General features: G+C 35.8%; 1 pseudogene; it reads left to right on the forward strand.

Annotated features, from left to right (window-relative positions):
* Positions 1 to 2588, forward strand: part of LOC149813202 (uncharacterized) — a 113447-nt pseudogene extending 110859 nt beyond the window's left edge.
* Positions 2589 to 11680: the final 9092 nt, after the last annotated feature.

Here is an 11680-nt window from a genome sequence, read left to right on the forward strand (position 1 = left end):
TTTTTATTTCAGTATTTTTCTTTATTCAATATTGCATTTCATATGTGCTGACATCAGTTTTGATGTATGCAGGATGAATCTAACACTTAGTGTATCAGTTACCAGATACAGAGCAGAACTTTCAAAAGAATTCAAAGATCAGATAAAATTCAACTTCAGAAGCTCAGAGCAGATCAGGTTGTATCTATCCTTTCTCCCATATTCTTGTTGTCTTTTAGTGTGCATTTGCATTGCATTTTTACTTATTTTGTATGCCACTAGGGACAGTGTCATTCAAGCATGGGGGGTTGGTGTAGATGCACACTAAAAAAAAAAATTATGTCTGGTAACTAAGGTAGGCATTTGAGAACAAGTTGTAGCATATATGATTGTTTTTGGCATAATTTAACAGTTTAGAAATTTTTAAGCCCCATGTAAATTTTTTTTTTCTGAACTGATTCAAATAGAGTAGATATTTATGAGAAAATTCAAAGAAAAGATAGTATTTGATTGTTAGAAAATTTTGAATCACTTTAGTATAAGTATGCACAGTATGTTTTGTGAAAGAAATAAGCAATGGAAAGATGTTTTTGAAAAATGAGCTTAAAAGAATAGAGCTACGTTTAGTTGTTGATGTCTTCGTGAATCCTAGTAGTGGAACTCATACACGAGATGAAGTGTTTAAGTCTCTTGACGAAAAGGATAACGAAGGAGATCATCTTCTTGTCTAGTTGATATTTGTGGCCTTTGTAGTTCGAGTAAGTAGAATCTGAAGGGTGTTTTACACCTGGTGCCCCAAAGCCAGCTGGTTTAGGAGCCACCGGTTTGAAAGCTTGTTACATGGACTGCATAGAAAACCTAAGAGATAGAGACATTGCACATGACGAGAGGAAGACCATACGTAAACTATTAGAATAGAAGGTCTAGTGACTCGAGCAATTAAGTCCGAGGGATACTTTGTATCTAGTGCCCTAAGGTCGGCCGGCCTGGGAGTCACTAACCCAAAGCTCGCTACACGGGTCATGAAAAGTGACTATTCGAAATAGTGCTCAGGTGAGAAGAATGCTCAAGACAAAAAAAAATTGAAAAAAGGGTGAAAAATTGAAAAGCCAACGAAAGAAAAAGAATGTGCTAAATGAGAAAAAAATCATTGCTTAGGCATATGTGTCTATTACTGTGCAGAAAATATACAAGTGAGGATAAATGAGTAAAACATGAGAATACTTGACTGTCTAAGAAAAATCATAAAATAGCTATAATGTTAGAAAAGTGAAGGAAAAAGAATTTTTACTGTGGTGGCATGAGATTTTTAAACTTGTTTTGAGAATGTCCATTACATGAAATATTTGTTCCAACTATTTTCTTAATTGCCTAATATTTTTTAAAATCATCCTGGCATTTCATTGATGTTTGTGGGTAGCATCTCTGCAAACCCTCACAAGACCGTACTCGTCCACTGGTGTAAGCTAAAGGTTTAAAGGGCTTGTTGCATACGCTAAATGCAACCGTGATTCCTACGAAAGTGAGTTAATTTTATGCATTCATGTTTAGCATTTCTTGTCTTTGTTGCATAGCATAATTAGGGTTTGTTAAGGGACTAACAAACATTCAAGCATGGGGGTATATGATGATGCATGAAATGCACATCATGTTAACAAGTTTTTCATGCATTTTGTAATGAGTTTAAGGTTTTAAACCCATGTTTAGATGCATTTTGTTAGTAAGGGGTTATGGTTCGAATTTCAGAGAAATCGGAGTTAAAATGAGAGAGTTATGACTATTTCAGTGTTTGGGCATGGATTTTGAGGTAAATCGAATCCATATCCGACCCAATTAGGTTATTTGGACTTTGGATCAACCTTTAGAAAGCCCAAAATCTAACCCACACACATATCCATATCCATTTCAAAAAGTTTTGCAGAAAACCCCCCAGAAAGTGGCGCATAGAAAATTATTTCTTTATAACCTTCTTTCTGAAAACTATCAAAAGTATAAATAAAAGATTCCAGCAAACCCTAGGTGTCTTTGGTCTTGGATTTGACGCCCCCTACAGTGCCTCTAGCTCCAGCACCATCTCCTTTTCCATTCCATTCCATTGGCCATTGAAGATTCGGTTCATGCTTGCAATCCAAGCATTTTCTGATCTCTCTTTTTGATTCTTGTCATTTCTTCCTATTCCTTGCTGCGTTTTTCATCATTTTATGTGTTTTTGCAGGTGTAGCAGAGGTGGAGACTACTAAACTTGATTTGTAGTGCGAAACACACCATCAAGGTGAACCGGCCCTACCTCCATCCAGTTTTCTGAGCCCTCTGATCACGAATCGGCGCCCATCTCACCCTCGGTGGATCTCCAATGTGTTGCATCTGCAAAAGTTCTGTTCTTGGTGATATTCCAGCATCTTCGAACCGTTCGGGATGTCAAGACCAAGCCATTGTCCGCTCTTCTTCTTCCCAACGATTGTCGGATCGCCCGAGAGGTAGGTCTTCTTCTTCCTTTTCTTCTAGCTAAAACTAAATTGTGTGTGTGATTTTATTTTATTATTTTTCTGTTTTTCTTTTTGTTTCAACTTTAGAATAGATCACGTGCACAGACCAGCACGTTAGATTAGGTTTGTTTCATTGTTTGATTCGTATGAATCTTGATTTTCAACATTTTTCACCCAAATCGTGAAAACCGGCTAGATCCTCATCTAGCCGATTCTTCAAGTTTGTCCAGTGTGTTTGTGGTTCTGTTTTACAGAAAAACCAATTTGAAAAAAAAAGGTTCATTTTGATTCAATTTAGTCATTGGGTTTGCTTGTTTCGTGTTGCCATTATCTAGAAAAGAAAAAAATTGGCTAGATTATTTCTAGCCGATTCTTGTGTTTTAAAAAATTATTCGTGGTTTTTTTTCTGTAGTTTTGCTATTTGATCTGTGTGTGCTCTGTTGTTTCCAGTATTATTCATTTTCGTTTTAGGGGAAGTTGGACTTCTTAGGTGGCGTATGAGAGTTTATGCCAAAATCGTTGAATGAGAAGTTGCAATTAGTGAAGTGTGTGTGATTCTATTGTCGATGTCGTGTAGTTTGTTTTTCGATTGCAGTTTGTCAGTTTGTAAGTTTGTGTGATTCAAGTTCATCATGTTTGGGTCTTTTTAAACTTCGTTTTTATGTTTAAATGTTTTCGGTGGTTTGTTTCATTGCGAAAAATCCAAAAATTGAGTTTTTCTTTTCTTTGTGTTTTTTATTGATGTGTTCAGGCGGCTGTAGGTCTGCTATTTCGTTTAGTTTAGTCTTTCTTAGTATAATTGTTTATGCAAGTTTAAGTAAGTTAGATTTTCATTGTGTAATAGAGTTATTAGTGATTATTTTAAAGTCTTAGTAGTTTAGTCTATGCGTGTATTTAGGTTGTTGTTCATTGTTCATGTAATTTCCAGCATCATATTTAGATAATGTGGTTTTGTTTAGTGTAATTAGATTCATTAGGGTCTTGTGTAAGTTAGATTTGTCATAAGCATAATTTCCTTTGATTAGTTTTGCAATTCTATTTTAATAAAGTGAAAATTTCTAGTGTTAGTTAGGTCTTCTTCTTCCCCAAGGTGGGGCGGCAGCCATTAGAGCTCCATTCAAGCTCTAGGCTATTTTTGGTAGGTATTAGAATTAGGTAAGTTCATTATGGTATCTAGGTTCAATGAATTAGGTTTAATGCATTAGTCGTTTTTAGGATTTTATTTAAGTAAGTCTTGAATTAGGTGTCGCATTTAATTCTAGGAAATCGTGTTTTCTATTTGAGTCTTTTCATTACCTAGCTAAGTTTTAAATTCCTTAGCCTAGAAAATAGCTTCAATTAGGGTTGACGAGTTTTGAGAAGGAAGGCCATTAAGGTAATTGAATTTGAAAACGTTTTTGGAAATAGTGGATTCTTCAAAAATCGTGTGGAGCATTTAAAGAGAGGATTAAATTTTAATTGTCTATTAAAAAGGAGTTACTTACTTAGCTTTGGAAAGTGAGTTTGAAATTCAATTAAATTTCCAAATTTGGTGTCCATGATTTCAAGAAAGGAATAATTGCAATTGAATTCTATCTTGGAAAGCAAAAATCATGGGATTCTCTAGGCTGGATGTGTCCCTTTTCCAAAGTGGACTTTAAAGCTATTTAAGGATTGTAACTCCTCATTTAATTGGACGATTTTTTATAATCCAACTTTCTAGAATTCGATAATTGATATTTATTACCTTCTTTTTCCAACCTTCTATATTAAATTCGTTTAGATTTGAATTAATTTTAGGTTAGTGAGTAGGTTACTCATTAGATATGTCTTAAATAGGGGTTGATTTACTCTAGTAGGCATGTAGTTAGTGTATTTAATTATTCATTCTCATTTTAGGTGGTTAATTAATTAGATTTACATTATTAGGTTACTAAAGTAATCAATCTAACCTAGCTAACCTAGGTGAATCGGGTATCTAGACTTAGTCAACCGAACTTAGTTGAGTCAAACCGAGCCTAGCCTAGTCAAGACCGAGCCTAATTGAGTCAACTGAATCTAGTCTCAGTCAAACTTAGTCAGTCTAGTTGACCCAATCAGCCAAGTCAAGACCTAGCCAAGTCAATCGAACCTAGTCGAGTCAACCGAGTTAACCTAGTGAACCTAACCCTAATCCTATCCTAAACTCGCAGCCTTTGGTCTTTAGTAGCCTCATTTCATTTAATTGTAACTCATATTGATTTTAGACTAATTATTTTAGTTATTTGGTGTAGTTATATTGTAGAAGTGTGTATGCGCAAGTTGTACTTGTTTCTTGTGTGTGATTTGTGTATTTCGATTATTTCAATAGTAGTTAGTTAGTATTTAACTTAGTTAATTAGATTTGTATCTCTTTGATTAGCTTAGTTGCATTTGCATCATTAGTTAGCTTAGTGTTAGTCATAAATTGCAATTTACGGTTATTCTTTCATTCATTTAGTAATAGTGCATTCAATAGCAGCATATACACTGTCAATTAGTTTCATTTAGATTGAATTAGGGTTATTTTGCATTCTTAGTGTTCAAAATAGAGTTATTTAGTGAATAGTGCACTCAAAGAAAAAACTGATTTTTTCCCTATCGTACTGTCGTTATTCCATGTGCAAAAATTCTGAGTTTTTAGAAAAAATTTCTTCTATTCACTTTATTGACGTGTTATCTGACTACATACCAAATTTCAGCTCGATCCGAGTTGGTTTGGTCTGATTTTTAAGCGTTTTGTGAAAACCGCTTTTTCTGGTTTTTAAATTTCGGGACTTTCGATATCCTGATTTTTTCCAGTTTTGAAACACTTATATCTGGAGTTTCAGATATTGTTTTTTCATTATGTAAAAACTGTCAGATTATTTAATCTGTTAGTTACAGAACAAAACAAATTTCGGGAAAATCGGACCTCGTTTGCCTTGTCAAACAGTGGTTTTCCGACAATCTATCAGAACTCTATTTTACACTAGTCAGGGCCATATTTGTAATTTCTTCAGTTTCGACATTTTAGGACTGTTTTCAGTATTTTCTGCATCTTAGGAGCTGCATATGCATCATACAGCATTGTTAAAATTAGTTTAGCTTATTTTTGAATTAGTTTAATATTTTATTTAATTATTTTCTCATAATTAGAATTTGTTTTACTAATTCGTGAAAATTAGATTTAGTTTCATTTGTAGTTTGCATTATTAGAGTAAATTACTAACTTTTCATTTTCCTTTGTTTTAGGTTGAAAAGCATATTCATTTTTCCAGGGTTCATTGTTCATGTGCGAAGATTGTCTAATTGGTGAAAGGACCAAAATACCCCTGGCGTGCAGCTGAAGAGTGGACTGCTTTTTCAATCCTTTTAGTGATTAATTGTATTTTAATTAGCTCTGTAATTGTAGATTGAAATTTGTAATTAATAAATTAAATTTTGAGAAATATTTTGAGTAATTCTTGTTCCCTGAGGATTCGACCCGTAGTGACCACTTTGTGGAAAGTTGGTTTTTATACTTTTGGTTGACGATTTTCCAAAGTTTTTATTGAAAATTATTGTTTTAAAAATACCATTTCAAAATAATCAACCAATATTGAGAGGATGAAGACCTTTTGCTCGAAGTTCAGGATTCATCACCACTTCTCAGCTCCTTACTATCCTCAAGGAAATGGCCAGGCAGAAGCCACCAACAAGATTTTAATCTGCATTCTAGAAAGAACTGTAGAAACAGGCCGCGATTGGCATGAAAAGATGCACGATGCACTCTGGACGTACCGAACCACCATTCGGACCCCAACCAATGCTACTCCTTCAGAGCTCATCTACGGGACAGAGGTAGTATTACCTCTCCACGTTCAGAAGCCCACACTCAAATTCGCATCGCTCATCGAACTTCCGCTTGATCAATATCAACAACAGAGGTTGGTACAGCTTGATCTGTTAGATGAGAAAATGCTCATTGCGGCAGAACACTCTCAGGCCTATCGTCAGAGGATAGCTCGGCACTACGCCAAATCAGTTATTGAGAGAATATTTCGAGTTAATGATCTTGTGCTCAGATCAACAGCTCATCTCAAGCATCGGTCGAAAGGCAAATGGTCACCCAATTGGGAAGGCCCCTATGTGGTTAAGGAAGCACTGCCCCACAATTCCTATCGCCTAATCAATGCAGATGGAGTGGAACTGCCCGATCCTATCAACGCTCTACATTTGAAGAGATTCTACACTTAAATTGTTCATCCTAGCCTTTTGTAATCTTCAAAAGTCTCTTTCAATAAATCAACAATCTTCTATTGAATTCTCACATACTTCTCCATGATACTGGGGCATTTTTATTTTTGATCTATACTCATTTTCCTTCATCATATGCAGGCAGGATCAGACGAATCTTTTTCTAAAAATTTTATCAATTTTTTTATTAATCTTGTTATCTTTATTAATTGCATTTGTTTCATTCTCCAATTTAATCAAGTTTTCATCAAATTATTGTTAAGTTTATCAATTTTGTCAAATTTTATCAAGTTTTATCAATTTTATTTTATTGATCTTTTCCTCTTTAACCCTTTCAGGTTAAGGGATAAACCTGATGCCTCTTTCCCATGAGGTATTCTTTTATTTATTTTCCCCTCAGATTAAGGGAAAAACTTGACCCTCGTTGTCCGAGGTGTTCCCATTCAGGATAAGGGATAATCCTGATACCCCTCATAGGAGCACCAGTGCTACCCATGAAAATTCTTTTTCAAAGTAAATTTTCAATAAATTTCTTTAAATTATTCCCCATGTTTATAAATTTTATTATTTTCCCTCTCAGGTTAAGGGATAAACCTGAATTATTTCTCATAAATTCCTCAATTCACATCAAATTTTATTCTATACTCCTTCAGGATAAGGGAAAATCCTGAAGCTGTCATAAATAGATTTGGATCTTAGGCCATCTTGGGTCAAGGGTCTCGAATAAATCTCCCATCATCTTCATCGTCGAAATCTATTCATGCTTTTGTCAAATCCTTCAAGTTCTGACTCCCGAGTTGGAATCGTTTCCTTCCCATCTGAGTTCCGACTCAGGATTTCATTTTCCATTTTATCATTATTTTTCTTAAAATCTGGGTTCCAGCTCGGGTTTCCCCTCTTATTTTCGTCTGAAGCTTCAAGTTCCGACTTGAACTTCCTTTTGAATCCAATGCTCGTATTGGACAAATCGTGGTGTCGAGAATTCGAGTTTTGAAACTCAATTCTCACTCTTGTCTTACGTTTAAAAACCGGGTTCCGACTCGAATTTTTCTCTTTGTATATTCTTATTTCTGAAGTCTCAAGTTCCGACTTGAACTTCCTTTTGAATCCAATACTCGTATTAGACATATCGTGGTGTCGAGAATTCGAGTTTTCAAACTCAATTCTCACTCTTTTCTTACGTTTAAAAACCGGGTTCCGACTCGGATTTTTCTCTTTGTATATTCTTATTTCTGAAGTCTCAAGTTCCGACTTGAACTTTCTTTTGAATCCAATACTCGTATTGGACAAATCGTGGTGTCGAGAATTCGAGTTTTCAAACTCAATTCTCACTCTTTTCTTACATTTAAAAACCGGGTTCCGACTCGGATTTTTCTCTTTGTATATTCTTATTTCTGAAGTCTCAAGTTCCGACTTGAACTTCCTTTTGAATCCAATACTCATATTGGACAAATCGTGGTGTCGAGAATTCAAGTTTTCAAACTCAATTCTCACTATTTTCTTACGTTTAAAAACCGGGTTCCGACTCAGATTTTTCTCTTTGTATATTCTTATTTTTGAAGTCTCAAGTTCCGACTTGAACTTCCTTTTGAATTCAATGCTCGTATTGGACAAATCTTGGTGTCGAGAATTCGAGTTTTCAAACTCAATTCTCACTCTTTTCTTACGTTTAAAAACTGGGTTCCGACTCGGATTTTTCTCTTTGTATATTCTTATTTCTGAAGTCTCAAGTTCCGACTTGAACTTCCTTTTGAATCCAATACTCATATTGGACAAATCGTGGTGTCGAGAATTCAAGTTTTCAAACTCAATTCTCACTCTTTTCTTACATTTAAAAACCGGGTTCCGACTCGGATTTTTCTCTTTGTATATTCTTATTTCTGAAGTCTCAAGTTCTGACTTGAACTTCCTTTTGAATCCAATACTCATATTGGACAAATCGTGGTGTCGAGAATTCAAGTTTTCAAACTCAATTCTCACTCTTTTCTTATGTTTAAAAACCGGGTTCCGACTCAGATTTTTCTCTTTGTATATTCTTATTTTTGAAGTCTCAAGTTCCGACTTGAACTTCCTTCTGAATTCAATGCTCGTATTGGACAAATCGTGGTGTCGAGAATTCGAGTTTTCAAACTCAATTCTCACTCTTTTCTTACGTTTAAAAACTGGGTTCCGACTCGGATTTTTCTCTTTGTATATTCTTATTTCTGAAGTCTCAAGTTCCGACTTGAACTTCCTTTTGAATCCAATACTCGTATTGGACAAATCGTGGTGTCGAGAATTCGAGTTTTCAAACTCAATTCTCACTCTTTTCTTACATTTAAAAACTGGGTTCCGACTCGGATTTTTCTCTTTGTATATTCTTATTTCTGAAGTCTTAAGTTCCGACTTAAACTTCCTTTTGAATCCAATACTCATATTGGACAAATCGTGGTGTCGAGAATTCAAGTTTTCAAACTCAATTCTCACTCTTTTCTTACGTTTAAAAACCAGGTTCCGACTCAGATTTTTCTCTTTGTATATTCTTATTTTTGAAGTCTCAAGTTCCGACTTGAACTTCCTTTTGAATTCAATGCTCGTATTGGACAAATCGTGGTGTCGAGAATTCGAGTTTTCAAACTCAATTCTCACTCTTTTCTTACGTTTAAAAATCGGGTTCCGACTCGGATTCTTCTCTTTGTATATTCTTATTTCTGAAGTCTTAAGTTCTGAATTGAACTTCCTTTTGAATCCAATGCTCGTATTGGACAAATCGTGGTGGCGAGAATTTGAGTCGTCAAAACTCGATTCTCGCTCATTTCTTATATTTGAAAAACCGAGTTCCGACTTGGATTTTCGCTTTTGTATATCCTTATTTTCTCAAAGTTTCGGCTTGAATTTCCCCTGTCGATCTAATGCTCGTATTTGGACCAGATTTCTCATTGAACTTCCCTTTCAGATTAAGGGACAAAACCTGAACTTCCCCTTCAGGATAAGGGATAATCCTGAAACACCCACAATCATTCGCACTTAAATTCTCAAGTATCTTCGAATGTCGGTCCCTTTCTCAAACTCTCCGCGGGAAAGCCCAATGCTCGTACTGGTGCATTTTTGAAAATCCAGTGCTCGTACTGGTGCACTTTCAAAAACCCAGTGCTCGTACTGGTGTGCATTTTTTAAACCCAGTACTCGTACTGGTGTGCATTTTCAAAACCCAGCGCTCGTACTGGGCACATCTTCAAATTCAATGCTCGTGCTGGTACATCTAGCGCTCGTGCTAGTGTCTGGCTGACTGATCAGTTAGCCCTCCAGGTTCAGTCTTTGCACTAACCAATCATCAAAACTCAAGCTCTAAATTCTCAATTTCAACCTTCGGGTTACCATTTTTGTTAAAAAAAAATCATCTTTTTCTCTTGCGAAGGACCCTCTTCAGGGAGAGTTCGAGGGAGCTCGTTCCTTTCGCATGCAACCATCTTTCGTTCGCAAGAACCCTTTTCCAGGGAGAGTTTGAATGGACTCGTTTTCTTCGTGAACAGTTTGCAAAACAACAACCAACTTTACACAAAAGAACCCTTTTTCAGGGAGAGCTTCGACGGAAGCTCGTTTCTTTTTGTGGCCTCTGTTTTTCTCATCTTTGGCCAACCCCTTCACAGAGGACCCTCTTCTAGGGAGAGTATGATGGACTCGTTCCTCTGTGATACTTTCTCAACTTTGTTTTTCGCCCGCCTTTCCATAAGAGAAGACTAGAGATAGGGAGTTTTGACGAAAACTTAATTTCTCTTCGAAAGTTTCGTTTTGTAAACACCTCCTCTTTGGGGAAGAGAGGAGTATTTCCAACTTTCCATTCAGGTAAGGGCTAAAACCTGAGTCTCTCTTTTTTAGGGAAAAGAGAGGAGAATTTTGTCATGGACGTGTCAATTCGACATCAAGCTATTACATTCACCAAGGATTTATAGAACACTTTGCCAATCTGCTATCAAAAGTCATTATTGATCTTAAAGTTTTCATCATATAAAGAATTACCTCAAACTACCTTTAGTATTATTTCCAAAAGAGCAAGACTTTTGCGAAATAAGAACTGAATTCAAGCTTTCTTATGTTGATCAACCAAAAGGACGAAGAAAAATCTTCGATATGACCAGCAAGGGAAAAATTTCAATGATGTTGAAAAGCCATAAGTGAATTGACATTGATCATAGCTATGGCACATTCTTAAAGATCGTTCTTTTGGCAGTAAGACAGTAGAAATATCCTGGGTAGTAAAGAGAGAACCTGCCCGATCCATATCTCCTCAGTCCTTCAAAGCTGCAATCAAATATCCGCAAAAGGGATCTCTCAATTGTCGTCAAGATGAAGGCGATTTAAGCGAGTAGACCGCGGGGCCAAAGAAGATTTGAAACATCTCCAAGATGACGGAGTTTGTAACGGATCCTTACAGGGAAAGTTCAGATCACCATCGAGATGAAGGCAAGTGTGATGGACCTACCGACAAACCCTAAAAGATATTTGATTTCCGCTATCATCTAGAGATTTTTACCAATAAACCTATATCATCAAGTCTAATTTCTGAAAAAGAAAAAGAAGGATCGAAGCATCTCCAAGATGAAGGAGTTTGTGACGTACCCTTCCCCGAAAAGAGAGAAAAGTCAAGACATCTCCAAAATGAAGGATGATGTAAAAGCCCAAGAAAGCTCCATGACTCAAAAGAGTGCAAAAAGATCATCATGGAAAGTGCCCAGGATATCAAACTGCCCAAAAACTGCCAGGAATCATCTTTATCTATGTGAAATTCTTTATTAATATCTTTTCACTCAATTTGCTTTTATGAAGCTAAGAATGTTTCCTTTCCTTTCATATCAAAGAAATTGATATCTTCCTTGAAGAAACTCAACAACAACAAATTTGAATTTGATTCTTGATTCTACAGAGTTAGCTCCATTGGAGTTGATACTCTAGGTAAAAAGAGGTGATATTTTCATGCACAATTCAATCATTTTGATTCAAATACAATTTTTGGCATCTTA

This window comes from Nuphar pumila, chromosome 16 (assembly GCF_984573655.1).
Source record: "Nuphar pumila chromosome 16, dmNupPumi1.hap1.1, whole genome shotgun sequence".
Classification (NCBI taxonomy): Eukaryota; Viridiplantae; Streptophyta; class Magnoliopsida; order Nymphaeales; family Nymphaeaceae; genus Nuphar; species Nuphar pumila.